General features: G+C 44.5%; 1 non-coding gene across 1 annotated transcript; it reads right to left on the reverse strand.

Moving 5' to 3' along the window:
- Positions 1-13,936: 13,936 nt before the first annotated feature.
- On the reverse strand, positions 13,937-14,045 carry LOC115831818. Its single transcript, XR_004027309.1, has one exon. It is a non-coding gene; the product is annotated as a U6 spliceosomal RNA (small nuclear RNA).
- Positions 14,046-16,053: the final 2,008 nt, after the last annotated feature.

The raw sequence follows: 16,053 nt of genomic DNA on the forward strand, positions 1-16,053 counted from the left end.
AAATCTTATCTGCCTTCTTCTCAAAGTTGTCCAATGAGAAGGTGTTAAAAAAAATGCATTCTATTTTATTCAGGAAAAAAAAAGAGAGAAGGTACTCAACATTATTATTCTTTGAGGAAATGTAATCACTCAACAAGTTCTTCCTTCCCACTGCAAAGACAAAACCAGTTCACTGAAACTGTGGTATAGCAGTAAAGAAAGAGTTCCAGCCTGAGCAACACAGGGAGACCCTATCTCTACCAAAATAAATAAATAAATAAATAATAAAAAGCTAGGAAAGTGGTGAGTGCTTGTGGTCCCAGCTACTCAGGAGGCTGAGGTGGGAGGATCACTTGGGCCCAGGAGGTTGAGGCTGCAGTGAGCTGAGATTGTGCCACTGCACTCCAGCCTGGGTGACAGAGCAAGATCCTGTCTCAACAACAAAAAAGTTTAATTGATGCAAGGCCACACAGGAGAACTGAAATCTCTCTAAGAACTCAGAGATGATGGTTTTGATGGACAATTTGGTGGGCAGGGGGCCAGGGAATGGGTGCTGCAGATTGGTTGGGCATGAAATCACTGGGGTGTGGAAAAGAGTTCTCCTGCGCTGAGTCTGCCTTTGGGTGGGGTCACAGGACCCATTAAGTCATGAGTCTCAGGATTGGACAGGATCAGTTGTTTGCCAAAATAACTAAAATAATCTCAAAAGACCAATCTTAGATTCTACAATAGTGATGTTATCTATAGGAGCAATTGGGGAAGTCACAAATCCTGTGGCCTCTGGTCACATGACTCCTGAGTAGTAAGGGATTATAGAAACTATGCCTACATTTTAGCAGAATTGAGCCTCCTCCCATAATCCTAATCTCATGGTCTTTCATTAGTTTTACAAAGCTGGTTTTTGGTCCCTGAGCAAGGAGGTGGTTAGTTTTAGGGAAGGACTATTATCATCCTTGCTTTCAAGTTAAACTATCAACTATAATTCCTCCCATGGTTGGCTTGGCCTATGCTCAAGAATGAGCAAAGATGGTTTACAGGTTAGAAGCAAGATAGTATGAGCCATGTCAGACTTCTTTTACTGTCATAATTTTACAAAGGCAGTTTCAGAAATGCAAATTAAATCCACATTGAGATACCATTACATACCAACCAGAATGCTAAAATTCTGACAACACCAAGTGTAGATAAGGATATGGAGCAACTGTAATACTCACCCGCTGCTAGTGGGAATGTAAACTGATACATGCACTTAGGTAACCTGGCAGTTTCTATTAAGGCTAAACATACACCTTTTGTATTACCTATTAATCTACTCCTAGGTAACTACTGAAGATAAATGAGTGCATACATCTACAAAAACACGTGTTCAAAGAAATCTTCCTCATAATAGCCCCAAGTTGGAAATAACCCAAATACGCACTAAAGAGAGAATGGCTAAATCAATTGTGGTACACAGTCACGACTTACTTGACAATGGAGATACCCTCTGAGAAATGAGTTGTAAGGTGATTTTGTCATTGTGCAAACATCATAGAAACCTAGATGGGGGCTGGGCATGGTGGCTCACGCCTGTAATCCTAGCACTTTGGGAGGCCGAGGTGGGCAGATCACCTGAGGTCAGGAGTTCGAGACCAGCCTGGTCAACATGGCAAAACCCCATCTCTACAAAATACTACAAAAATTAGTCAGGCGCAGTGGCATGTGCCTGTAGTCCCAGCTACTTGGGAGGCTGAGGAAGTAGAATCGCTTGAACCCAGGAGACGGAGGTTGCAGTGAGCTGAGATCGTGCCATTGCACTCCAGCCTAGGCAACAAGAGTGGAACTCTGTCTCAAAAACAAACAAACAAAAAAATACAAAAATTAGTGGGTCATGGTGCAGGCCTGTAGTCACAGCTACTCGGGAGGCTGAGGTAGGAGAATTGCTTTAACCCAGGAGTTGGAGGCTACAGTGAGCAAAGATCACGCCACTGCACTCCAGCCTGGGCGACAGAGCAAGACTTCGTCTTAAAAAAAAAAAACCTAGATGGGATAGCCCACCACACAGCTAGGCTTTATGGTATAGCATATTTCTCCAAGGTTACAGACCTGTATGGCATGTCACCATACTGAATATATGACACACTGGTAAGTATCTGTGTATCTAAACATATCTAGGCCAGCTGCAGGCACGGTTGCTCATGCCTATAATCCCAACACTTCAGGAGGCTGAGGCGGGGGGATTGCTTGAGCTCAAGAGTTCCAAACCAGCCTGGGCAACATGGCAAAACTCCGTTGCTACCAAAAAATACAAAAAGTATTGCATATGCATAATGACATGTTGGTCAGGAATGGACCAGATATACAATGGTCATCCCTTAAGATTATAATCCTGTGGCCGGTCGCAGTGGCTCATGCCTGTAATCCCAACACTTTGGGAGGCTGAGGTGGGTGGATCACTTGAGGTCAGGAGTTTGAGACCAGCCTGGCCAACGTGATGAAACCCCGTCCCTACTAAAAATAGAAAAATTAGCCGGGCATGGGGACAGGCACCTGTAATCCCAGCTACTCGGGAGGCTGAGGCAGGAGAATCGCTTCAACCCGGGAGGCGGAGTTTGCAGTGAGCCAAGATCACGCCATTGCACTCCAGCCTGGGTGACAAAAGTGAAACTCCATCTCAAAAAAAAAAAAATTATAATACTGTATTTTTACTGTACCTTTTCTATGTTTGTTTGTTTGTTTTAATTATTTATCTATTTATTTTGAGATAGTTTCACTCTTGTTGCCCAGGCTGGAGTGCAATGGCGTGATCTGAGCTCACTGCATCCTCTGCCTCCCGGGTTCAAGCAATTCTCTTGCCTTAGCTTCCCAAGTAGCTGGGATTACAGGCATGTGCCAACACGCCCAGCTAATTTTGTATTTTATATTTTGTTTTTGTTTTTCGAGATGGAGTTTTGCTCTTGTTGCCCAGGCTGGAGTGCAATGGCACGATCTTGGCTCACTGCAACCTCTGCCTCCTGGGTTCAAGCAATTCTCCTGCCTCAGCCTCCTGAGTAGGTGGGATTACAGGTGCCTGCCACCACGCCCAGCTAATTTTTTATATTTTTAGTACAGACGGGTTTCATCATGTTGGCCAGGCTGGTCTCGAACTCCTGACCTCAGGTGACACGCCTCGGCCTCCTAAAGTGCTGGGATTACAGGCGTGAAACACCACACCAGGCCTAATTTTGCATTTTTCAGTAGCAATGGGGTTTCACTATGTTGGTCAGGCTGGTCTCCAACTCCTGACCTCAGGTAATCCACCCACCTTGCCCTCCCAAAGTGCTGGGATTATAGGCATAAACCATTGCACCTGGCTGAAAACTGTAACTTAAAAGTGGTTAAGATAGTTAATTGTGGCTGGGCGCGGTGGCTCACACCTGTAATCCCAGCACTTTGGGAGGCCGAGACGGACAGATCATGAGGTCAGGAGATCGAGACCATCCTGGCTGACATGGTGAAACCCCGTCTCTACTACAAATATAAAAAAATTAGCCGGGTGTGGTGGCGGGCGCCTGTAGTCCCAGCTACTCAGGAGGCTGAGGCAGGAGAATGGCGTGAACCTGGAAGGCGGAGCTTGTAGTGAGCCGAGATCGCACCACTGCCCTCCAGCCTGGGTGACAGAGTGAGACTCTATCTCAAAAAAAAAAAAAAAAGATAAATTGTATGTTATGTGTATTTTGCCACAATTAATAAATAAAATAAAGCCCCCACATGATCTGGCCCTTGCCTACAGTTCCTCTTCTCCAGGCTCATTAACCACAAGCACACTAAACATTCCCTAACCTCAAAATCTTTGCATCTGCTGATCCTTCTGCCCGGTCAAGTTTTTCTTGTAATATCTCCTTGGCTCATCTCCTCACTTCACTCAGACTCCGTTCTGGTATCACTTTTGAGAGGCCTTCCTTGACCATTATCTAAGGTAGGCAGCATTCCAGCACTTGCTATCCCATACCTGGCTTTATTTTTCTTCAAAGCACTTTTTTTTTTTTTTTTTGAGACAAGAGTCTCATCTGTCATGTAGGCTGGAATGCAGTGGCACGATCTTGGCTCACTGCAACCTCTGCCTCCTGAGTTCAAGTGATTCTTGTACCTCTGCTTCCTAAGTAGTTGGGATCACAGGCATTTGACACCATGCCCAGTTATTTTTGTATTTTTAGTAGAGACAGGGTTTCACTATGTTGGCCAGACTGGGCTTGAACTCTTGACCTCAAGTGATCCATCTGCCTCGGCCTCCCAAAGTGCTGGGATTACAGGCGTGAGCCACTGTGCCTGGCCTTCAAAGCACTTTTTAAAAAATAAACTTGGGCTGGGCACAGTGGCTTACACCTGTAATTCCAGGACTTTTGGAGGCCGAGGCGGGTGGATCACTTGAGGTCAGGAGTTTGAGACCAGCCTGGCCAACATAGTGAAACCCTGTCTCTACTAAAAATACAAAAATTAGTGGGGCGTGGTGGCAGGGGCCTGTAGTCCCAGCTACTTGGGAGGCTGAGACAGAAGAATTGCTTGAACCTGGGAGGTGGAGGTTGCAGTGAGCCAAGATCATGCCACTGCACTCCAGCCTGGGTGACAGAGCGAGACTCCATCTCAAAAAAAAATTATTAATAATAATTAAAAAAACATATTCCATAGCATAAGGGGTGTGAAAAAAATAATAAATAAATTTTGAAAATTAAAAAAATTTAAAAACCTTATTTATTTACTTATGAGACAAGGTCTTGCTCTTTCACCAAGCCCGGAGTGCAGAGACAGACAGGATCATAGCTCACTGCAGCCTTGAACTCTTGGGCTCGAGTGATCCTCCTGAGTAACTGGGACTATAGGCATGCACCACCACTTCCAGCTAATTTTTTTTTTTTTTTGAGACAAGTCTCGCTCTGTCGCCCAGACTGGAGTGCAGTGGCACGATCTCAGCTCACTGCAAGCTCCACCTCCTGGGATCACGCTATTCTCCTGCCTCAGCCTCCTGACTAGCTGGGACTACAGGCGCCCGCCACCACGCTCGGCTAATTTCTTGTATTTTTAGTAGAGATGGGGTTTCACCATGTTAGCCAGGATGGTCTTGATCTCCTGACCTCGTGATCTGCCTGCCTTGGCCTCCCAAAGTGCTGAGATTACAGGCATGAGCCAGTGCGCCCTGCCTTTTTTTTTTTTTTTTTTTTTGAGATGGGTCTCACTGTATTGCCCAGGCTGGTCTCTAACTCCTGGCCTTAAGGGATCCTCCTGAGAGAGGAGAAAGAAAGAAGCTGGTCAGGCAGGCAGTTAGGGTGGGTCCTTGGTTGAATTCTTTCAAACAAAAGAACACCCTGCAGGCACAGATAAGAGAACTTGCACAGAGGGGTTTGTCTAAGACATTCCCACAGCCGCATAGATAAGAAACGCTACACAGGAGACTTGCCCATACATGCCGGCAATGGAAAATTCTGTCCTCTGACACATGCACAGTAAGGGGAAAAAAGCAATATAGAGTAACTCAAGCTAAGGGCCCGCATGTGCACTAGGAGGATGGGGTGGAGCTACCAGAAATTCATGCCACATGCAAATGAGATGCCAAGCCCTCACCTGTTTCTTATAAAAGCTTTTGCATTCAACTGTAAATACACCAACCCTCTTCTGGGTCCCCTCTCCTCTGTTGAGAGCTTTCTTTTCTTTCTTTTTTTTTTTTTTGAGACCGAGTTTCGCTCTTGTTGCCCAGGCTGGAGTGCAATGGCACTATCTCGGCTCACTGCAACCTCCACCTCCCAGGTTCAAGTGATTCTCCTGCCTCAGCCTCCGGAGTAACTGAGATTACAGGTGGGATTACAGGCATGTGCCACCATGCCGGGCTAATTTTATATTTGTAGTAGAGACAGCATTTCTCCATGTTGGTCAGGCTGGTCTTGAACTCCCCACCTCAGGTGATCCGCCCGCCTTGGCCTCCCAAAGTGCTGGGATTACAGGCGTGAGCCACCATGCCCGGCCAAGCCTTCTTTTGCTTGTTAAACTTTCACTTCAACCTCACCCTTTGTGTCTGTTCTCCTTATTTCTCTTGGTTATCAGAAAAAGAACTCCAGGTGATACCTCACAACAAGAGACCGCTACATTGTTGTGCATTGGGGAGACTGTAACACTCCCTCATTGGCCTGGCATAGTGAGGAATTATAGGTGTGAGCTGTTGCACCTGGGCAAACTTTTAATTTTAGAATAGTTTTAGATTTATAGGAAAGTTGGAAAGACAGTATAGAGTTCCTACATACTGAACACCTAGTTTCCCCCTCTATTATCATCTTACATTAATATGGCACTGTTGACCTAAAATAACAAAATGAAGCAAAGTTAATATAGATAATTTATTTGGACCAAGGTTGAAAACCATAGCCCAGAGTCAAAGGTTCAAGTTGCCCTGAATATATGCTCTAATTAGCAGCAATTACGAGGGAGTTTTTAAGAGGTTAAAAAGAAAAAAGAAGTGAGAGGATAGTTCCTAAATTGTTTACCAATAATTTATTGGTTCATTAAAATAACATAAGCTATCGATTGGCCATAATTGTTCTTTGTATCGCAGATTCCAGGAACATGAAAATAATGAGTGAGGATCACATTGTGCAACTTGTGGCAACATTTTAGATAATTTATCAGCTAATCTGAAACTAAAGGGAAGAAGAAAAACAAAATACCTTTAAACAATTTCCACCAGCCGTGGGTCGGGGGATGTAACTGAGTCTCAGGCTCATGTCTCTCTCTGTGCCTGATAAATTTTGCAGACCCCCACATTCCTCACATGCTCTGAGCCACTTTTCTTTTTTTCTTTTTTTTTTTGAGACGAGGTTTCACTCTGTCACCCAGGCTGGAGTGCAATGGTGCAATCATGGCTCACTGAACCTCGACCTCCCAGGCTCAAGTGATCCTCCCACCTCAGCCTCTCAAGTAGCTGGGACTACAGGTGTGCATGATCACACCCGCTAATTTTTGTATTTTTTGTAGAGACAGGACTTCACCATGTTGTCCAGGCTAGTCTCGAACCCCTGGGCTCAAGCAATCCACTCGCCTTCGCCTCCCAAAGTGCTGGGATTACAGGTGTGAGCCACTGTGCCCGGCAGTCAGACTTTTTCCATTTTTGATGACCTTAACACTTGGGAGGAGTATTGGTCAAATATTTTGTAGAACATGCTTTGACTGGGATTTATCTAAGTTTTTCTCATGATTAGGGTTATGGAGTTTTGGAAGGAAGACCACAGAAGTAAAGTGACATTCTCATCACATCATATCAAGCAACATGACTTATTACTATTGATTTTAAGCTTGATCACCTAAGTTTACGTTTGCCAGGTTTCAACACTATAAAGTTAGTCCTTTATTTCCCTCTTCCCATCCTATACTCTTTGGAATGAAGTTACTATTCACAGCCTTCACTGAAGGAGTGGGGAGTTGTAATCCACGTCCTTGAGGGATAAGTGTCTAGATAAATTATTTGGAATTCTGCAAGAAAGATTTTTCTCTTTGCCTTTTGTTTATTCAGTTAATTCATTTACATCAGTGTATACTTATGGATATTTATTTTGTACTTTGGGTTTTAATCCAATAATGCTTCATTTTGTTGCTCAAATGGTTCCAATTGTTTCTATGGTTCCTATGTCAAATGGTTCCTATGTCTCTTTGACACACACTCAACATGTATTTTTGTCTGAACCCTTCCTTTCCTTCTGATACTACAAGATTCTCCAGGCTCACATTATATATTTCCTGCCCCAACCTAAAATCAGCCATATTTCCAAGGAGCCCGGTTTATTTTATTACAAAGATGTTTCATATCTAAAATTGTTATTTCTGGCCGGGCGCAGTGGCTCACGCCTTTTAATCCCAGCACTTTGGGAGGCCGAAGCGGGTGGATCACCTGAGGTCAGGAGTTCGAGACCAGCGTGGCCAACCTGGTGAAACCCCATCTCTACTAAAAATACAAAAAATTAGCTGGGCATGGTGGCAGACACCTGTAATCCCAGCTACTCAGGCAGCTGAGGCAGGAGAATCCTTGAATCCAGGAGGCGGAGGTTGCAGTGAACCCAGGAGGCAGAGGTTGCAGTGAACCCAGGAGGCAGAGGTTGCAGTGAGCCGAGATAGTGCGATTGCACTTCAGCCTGGGCAACAAGAGCGAAACTCTGTATCTAAAAAAAAAAAAAAAATTGTTATTTTTTTGCCTTCTATCTGTATCTCCCACTAGAACATTAGGCCCTTAAAATCAGGACCTTTTCTGCTTGTTCACTGCTATATCTTCATTACCTAGAATAGTATCTGGCACACAGGAGGATATCAATAAAAGCTTAGTGAATGAATGAATAAATTAGTAAGGCCAAGTATTGTGCCTTTTTACATATGCATTCTTCATGGTGTCATAAGAATTTGATCAAAGTATAGTTGTATTGATAGATGGATACATGGATGTATGAATGGACAAATGAATGAATTAATACTAACCAGATGGATACATTATTGGGTGTATGAATGAATTGAGAAACAGATGGATGGACATTGCCGCTGCTACTATACTCTCTAGATATTCAGGATAAAAACTAGGTGATGAGGGGCCTCATTCATAATTCCTTCCACTCTTTCACCTCCCACATCCAATCAACCACTAAGTCCTGCCAATTTTGCATCTCAAATATTTCTCAAATCCATTTCCTTTTCTTCATTTCAACTACTGTTGCCCTAGTGCAGGCTCTCTTCCTCTCTTGCCTGGATGCTGCTGCAGCCTTGTAACTCATCTGTCCACTTTCTGCCATGTTTCCATCCCCACCACCATCTACATTCCTGCCAGAAGAATTATTGTAAAATATTTTTATGCCTGTGTCACTCCCTTGCTTAAACTTAGGGTAAAGTCTAAGCTCCTTAGCATGATATAAAGTGCCTGTGATGACCTGGACCTTGGCCACTCCTCCACCCTCTCTTTTTGCCATTCGCCACCTTGCATTGATTTGTGTGCCTCAGAAATACCAAATTGCTTGTAGTTCTCATCAGGGATCACACTGCTTCTCTGCTCTGTCCTTTGCTCGTACTAGTCCCCCTGCCTAGAATGCCCTTTCCTCACATCTGGAGCTCAGAAGTCTTACTGGCTTCAAGTTGTTGAAAGCATGTATTTTTGCAGTTGTGGTTACGCTTATTAGGAGAGCCAGGGCTAGGGCACAAAATTTAAGTAGTTTTGCAAGTGAGAATGAACACATCTTTAAATCTTGTGCCCTGGGTGCTTTACTTATGCTAGTCTTGGCCCAGTCTTGTCTCCTAGGCTGAAGGCTTCCACAGGGCAAGAATTTTGTCTTTTATCCCTGTAATCCCTAGCACAATGACTGGTGTCTAGTAGGTACTCAGTGTAAATGTTTGTGGGAGGGAAAGAGGGAAGATGAATCAGAAGTCCACTGCTTGGGCCTTCAAATCTAGACTATGTCTCTTGCTAGATATGGGAATCTGACCAAGTTATTTCTCTCCTCCTCAGTTTTCTTATCTGTAGAAAAGAAATAATAACATCTCCATTATAGGAATTTTTTTCCATTTTAAGGGAAATTACCCATTTCATCAAAATTTTCAAAACTTATTGCTTTAAAAGATTTTTTTACAGTGTTCTCTTATGACTTTAAATTTTCTGCTATACAGCTGTATCTTCTTTTAAATGTTTTTTTTTTTTTTTTGAGATGGAGTCTCGCTCTGTTGTCCAGGCTGGAATGCAATGGCGTGATGTCAACTCACTGCAACCTCCGCCTCCCGGGTTCAAGCTATTCTCATGTCTCAGCCTCCCAAGTAGCTGGGATTACAGGGGCCAGTCACCACGCCTGGCTAATTTTTGTATTTTTAGCAGAGATGAGGTTTCGCCATGTTGGTCAGGCTGATCTGGAACTCCCAACCTCAGGTAATCTGCCTTCCTTGGCCTCCCAAAGTGCTGGGATTACAGGCATGAGCCACTGCACCCAGCCCTTTTAAATGTTTTGATATTGTTTATCTATGGCTTTTTCTTGATTGAGCTTGTCAAAAAAATTTTGTTGATTCTCTATAGTACCTCTATTTTTTTTTCTTTTTTTTTTTCTGCTCTTGTTGCTCAGGCTGGAGTGCAATGGTGCAATCTCGGCTCACTGCAACCTTTGCCTCCTGGGTTCAAGCTATTCTCCTGCCTCAGCCTCCTGAGTAGCTGGGATTACAGGTGCCTGCCACTATGCCCGGCTAATTTTTGTATTTTTATTTATTTATTTATTTATTTATGAAATGGAGTTTCACTCTGTCGCCCAGTTGGAGTACAATGGCGCAATCTCAGCTCACTGCAACTTCTGCTTCTAGCGATTCTCCTGCCTCAGCCTCCCAAGTAGCTGAGATTACAGGCGCATGCCACCACACCTGGCTAATTTTTGTATTTTTAGTAGAGACAGGGTTTCCTCATGCTAGCCAAGCTGGTCTCGAACTCCTGACCTCAGGTGATCCGCCCATCTCAGCCTCCCAAAGTGCTGGGATTACAGTAGTGAGCCACCGCACCCAGCTTGCTTTTCTCATATGAGCATTTAAAGCCATACATTTCCCTTTAAATGCCAGTTTGTCTTCTATGGCTATTTTTTATTTCGAAATATCTGCATTTTGATTTATTTTTTATCCCATAATTCTAGAAATGTTTCCAAATGCATGGGGCTCTTGTTATCTTTCTGTCATTGAGTTCTATTTTGTTGTGGTTTTTTTTTTTGCTTTTTTTGAAATGGTGTGTCCTTCTGTCACCCAGAAGAGAGTGCAGTGGCATGATCACAGCTCACTGCAGTCTTGACCTCCTGGGCTCAAGCAATCCTCCCACCTCAGCCTCCTGAGTAGCTGGGATCACAGGCATGTGCCACCATACCCAGCTAATTTTTTTATTTTTAATTAATTAATTTTTATTTTTATTTATTTATCTTATCTCCCTAAGCTGATGAAGGATTTTTTATTTTTTGTAGAGATGAGGTCTCACTATGTTGCCCTGGCTGGTCTCAAACTCCTGGGCTCAAGTGATCCCCCACCCCAGCTTCCCAAGGTGCTGGGATTACAGGCATGAGCCACCATGCCTGGCCTTGAATTCTATTTTAATTAGAGAAAGTGGTCAATTTGTTAAAATAGGTAGCTTAGTCAGGCATAAGCAGGGCAGGAGAGGGCTCCTGTCATACAACAGGAATGCCAGGTGACCATCAGGTGATGGTTAGGCAGTTGTTGACTGTCTCTCTAAACTAATAATTGGTCACAGCCAGTGCCAGGGAAAGGCAGTCTCCTAATACATAGAAAACACCTGAAACTGCTATCAGCGGCTTTCTGGTAGGATCTCAGGAGTTGGGCGAGGGGGCCCAAGAATGCACTTTAAGAGGCAAAATGGTGGAGTTTAACTGGTATATGACCTTGCTCTAGAAATGCTAGACTGGTAAGGGAAGAACGCCTCAAGTGAGCATGCTATGACTCCAGTAAGCACACTGCATACGCTCCCTTCCCAAGTGCTAGCAGGCCACTGCTCACGCAGACAGCCCACCCCAAGGCCCCAAGGGAAGAATCAGGGGAGAAGTAACTCAAGACCCTACAAGTATGGCAACATATAAAACCCATGCATGTTATCTCTCCAGTGTACTTTACTTCCTTTGTGTTTTTTTTTTTTTTTGAGACAGAGTCTCAAATATTGGCTCACTGCAACCTCTGCCTCCCAGGTTCAAGTGATTCTCGTGCCTCAGCCTCCCAAGTAGCTGGGATTACAGATGCACATCACCATGACTGGCTAATTTTTATATTTTTAGTAGAGACAGGGTTTCAACACGTTGGCCAGGCTGGTCTCGAACTCCTGACCTCCGGTGATCTGCCCACCTCTGCCTCCCAAAGTGCTGGGATTACAGGTGTGAGCCCCCACACCCGGTGCCAAATGTATTTTACTTAGTTTCATTCCTGCTCTAAAGTTTTGTAATAAACTTCCACTCCTGCTCTAAAACTTGCCTCGGTCTCTCCTTCTGCCTTATGCCCCTTGGTCAAATTATTTCCTCTGAGGAGGCAAGAATCAACATTGCTGCAGACCCATACAGATTCACCACTGGTTATATACTCTGGTGCCACATGACTTGTGACTCAGATATGTTTGGCTGCTAACAAATTGATTTTTTGGTTTCTGATGAGATGTGCTTTCAGGCCTAGCATGTGATCAGTTTTTTCAGATGTTCCATGGATTCTTGAAAGAATAATTATTGGCTCCCTGTCAGGGTTATGGTGAGAATAAATATTAGATAACACCTATAAAGCACTTAAAAAGTTGCTCACCACTTAGTAAAATCTCAAGAAATGGTGGATCTCATTGTTGATGTTGTTATTATTATTGGTGAATAACAGTCTCAGTCATTGGTCTGTGTGTCCCTAGGTGCCCTGAGAATTGGGCAATTGAGCCCTCTCCCACAAGTCAGTGCTCGACAAACTGTGTGCAGTGCCTACACTAACCATAGGGTCAATTAATCTTTAATACATACAGAAAACACAACTCAGCTTATTAGAGTGGAAAAAGTTCAGAGTTTGAGTGAGACTGCCCTGTGTTGGGTCCCGGCTTGCCCCTTGTTGGCTGTGTGACATTTCTGCTCCCCCAAACTCCGTTTTCCTTATGTGTAAGAATGAGTATGATTTTGGACTTGCAGAGTTGTTGGGAAGATTAATGTGAAAGTCTTCAGCATAGGGCTAGACAGGAAGTAGACCTTTTTTTTTTTTTTTTTTTTTTTTTTTTTTTTTTTGAGATGGAGTCTTGCTCTGTTGTCCGGGCTGGAGTGCAGTGGTGCCATCCCAGCTCACTGCAACCTCTTCCTCCCAGGTTCAAGTGATTCTTCTGCCTCAGCCTCCTGAGTATCTGGGATTACAGGCACCTGCCACCATGCCCAGCTAATTTTTGTATTTTTAGTAGAGACAGGGTTTCACCATGTTGGCCAGGCTGGTCTCGAACTCCTGACCTCAAGTGATCCACCACCTGGGCCTCCCAAAGTGCTAGGATTACAGGCATGAGCCACCACACCCAAACATGAAGTAGACCTTTCACAAGTGTTAGTTTATTATTTCTTTTTCCTTCTACTGAGCCTGCAGGGACAGAGAGGAAGTGAAGAGTTCCCCTAACTTCACAATGGTACAACCATTTCCATTCTCTTTTCCTGGACTTCTCTCCCAAGGAAGCCTCTTTCCCAGCTCTGTAAGACTGTACATCTCTGATGCTCCTCCCCGGAGAGCAGCATAAAACCAGCTGTGACTAGGAAGAAGGGAGAGAGAAGAGGATGTTGGAACATGCAAATCAATTCCCAGCTTCCTGCTGAGTTAGTGGGACACCTGCTTCGACAGAATTTTCATTTTATTTCCTATCTGGAGCAGCCCAATTAATTTTCAGGCCGTGAGTTGCCACACATCACAGATGACAGCTCCTCAAACCCTCAGAGCAGCATCCTCCTCCTTGGTGGCCACACAAAGTCAGGATTTGCCTCTACCCTTCCTGGCATTCCCAGATTAGAGCAACATCTCAGGGACACCCCTGACTTGCCCTGGATCTGTTGCTGAGCCTCCTTTTAACATGAACTGTGGCTTCTACTACCTTCTCTCCTTTAAGCCTGAGTCCCAGTATACAAAGAGGATTAGCTGATTTTCTTACCTTTGAGTCCAGGTGGAGGCATGAATCACAGAAGTGTGGGGAACAGAACAAGGGACGCTCCAGACAGTATGTTTCTAAACTGCTCTTGGACAAATAGTCATTTTCCCTCCATTCTCACTACTACCTCCAGTTCCTTTGCCTCTGGTCGTTTTGTCCCTCCTACTCTAATTTCCACAAGTAGATCAGACAAGGTTCATTTTCTCTGTTTCTGCCTCTTACCTCCAGGCTACTAGAGAAAACCACAAAATTATGTTCACTAGCTCCAATGTCTTATTTTCAGTTGTGATCAGGCCTTCAATGCTACTTAGTAAATCCTTTCTTAAAAATATAGAATGCTTCACAAATTTGCTGTCATCCTTGCTCAGGGACCATGCTAATCTTCTCTGTACCTTTCTAATTTTGTTTGTTTGTTTGTTTGTTTTTTGAGACAGAGTCCCGCTCTGTCACCAGACCAGAGTGCAGTGGTGAGATCTCGGCTCACTGCAACCTTTGCCTCCCAGGCTCAAACGATTCTCCTGCCTCAGCCTCCTGAGTAGCTGGGACTACAGGCGCCCGCCACCACACCCAGCTAATTTTTGTATTTTTAGTAGAGATGGGGTTTCACCATGTTAGCCAGGATGGTCTCGATCTCTTGACCTCGTGATCTGCCTGCCTTGGCCTCCCAAAGCGTTGGGATTACAGGTGTGAGCCACTGTGCCTGACTTTTTTTTTTTTTTTTTTTTTTTTTTTTTTTTTTAAGAGACAGAGTCTTGCTCTGTTGCTCAAACTGGAGTGAAGTGGCACAATCATAGTTCACTGCAGCCTTGAACTCTTGGGCTCAACCAATCCTCTCACCTCAGCCTCCTGAGTAGCTAGGACTACAGTTCTGTGCCACCACACCTGTCTATTTAAAATTTTTTTTGTAGAGACAGGGCTGGTCTCAGGCTCATGGCCTCAAATGATCCTTCTGCCTCAGACTCCCTAACTGCTGGGATTACAGGCACGAGCCATCACATCTGGCTGGTAATCCTTATAATAGATTGTCCCCTGTCTACAATTTATTTTGTCCTCCTGTTACGATCATTTGAGGTTGTGTCCAGTTTTAGCTGTTGTAAATAAAGTTGCTATGGGCTGGACAGGGTGGCTCACACCTGTAATCCCTGCACTTTGAGAGGCTGAAGCGGGAGGATTGCTTGAAGCCAGGTGTTTGAGACCAGCGTGTGCATCAAAGCAAGACTCCTATCTATATTTTTAAAAAGTTGCTATGGACATTCTCATGTATGTCTTTTTGTGGACATATGTTTTTATTTTTCTTGGGTAAAATATCTAAGAGTAGATTTGCCAGTCATAGGACAGGTGTATATTTAGTTTTATGAGAAAGTGAGGCTGGATGCAGTGGCTCACACCTGTAATCCCAGGCCTTTGGGAGGCCGAGGTGGGAGGATCACTTGAGGCCAGGAGTTGGAGACTCAGAGTCTCAATCAGAGTGGACAACAGAGTGAGACCCCCATCTTTACAAAAAAAAGAAAAAGTTTTTTTTCTTAAATTATCTGAGCATGGTTGTGTGTACCTGTAGTCCTAGCTACTCGGGAGGTTAAAGTGGGAGAAGTGCTTAAGCCCAGGAGTTCAAGACAGCAGTAAGCTATGATTGAATCACTACACTCCAGCCCAGGCAACAAAGCAAAATCCTGTCTCAAAAAAAAAGAAAAGTAACAATAGGCTGGGCATGGTGGCTCATGCCTGTAATCCCAGCACTTTGGGGCCAAAACAGGTGGATCACCTGAGGTCAGGAGCTGAAGACCAGCCTGGCCAACATGGTGAAATCCCCTCTCTACTAAAAATACAAAAAAAAAAAAAAAAAAAAGCTGGGCATGGTGGCAGGTGCCTGTAATCCCAGCTACTTGGGAGGCTGAGGCAGGAGAATCACTTGAACCTGGGAGGCGGAGATAGCGCCATTGCACTCCAGTCTAGGCAACAAGAGAGAGACTCCATCTAAAAAAAAAAAAAAAAAAAAAACCCAAAAAACAAACAAAGTGCTGGGATTACAGGCGTGACCCACCGTGCCCAGCTCCACATGCTATATTTCTGTGTGTGTCTTTAATTCCTCTAGCGCCACTGGGTTAGGGTGTCCACAACCTAGCTGGTCTTGGCAAGTAAGGAAGAAGAGTGGGAAAATGGCTTTTGAGTCTGTAATCAAGAGTGTCTCTGGCTGGGCATGCTGGCTCACGCCTGTAATCCCAGCACTTCGGGAGGCCGAGGCGGGTGGATCACGAGGTCAGGAGATCGAGACCATCCTGGCTAACACGGTGAAACCCCGTCTCTACTAAAAAATACAAAAAATTAGCCAGGTATGGTGGCGGGCACCTGTAGTCTCAGCTACTGGGGAGGCTGAGGCAGGAGAATGGCGTGAACCCAGGAGGCGGAGCTTGCAGTGAGCCGAGATCGCGCCACTGCACTCC

Source organism: Nomascus leucogenys, chromosome 2 (assembly GCF_006542625.1).
Source record: "Nomascus leucogenys isolate Asia chromosome 2, Asia_NLE_v1, whole genome shotgun sequence".
NCBI classification, from domain to species: Eukaryota; Metazoa; Chordata; class Mammalia; order Primates; family Hylobatidae; genus Nomascus; species Nomascus leucogenys.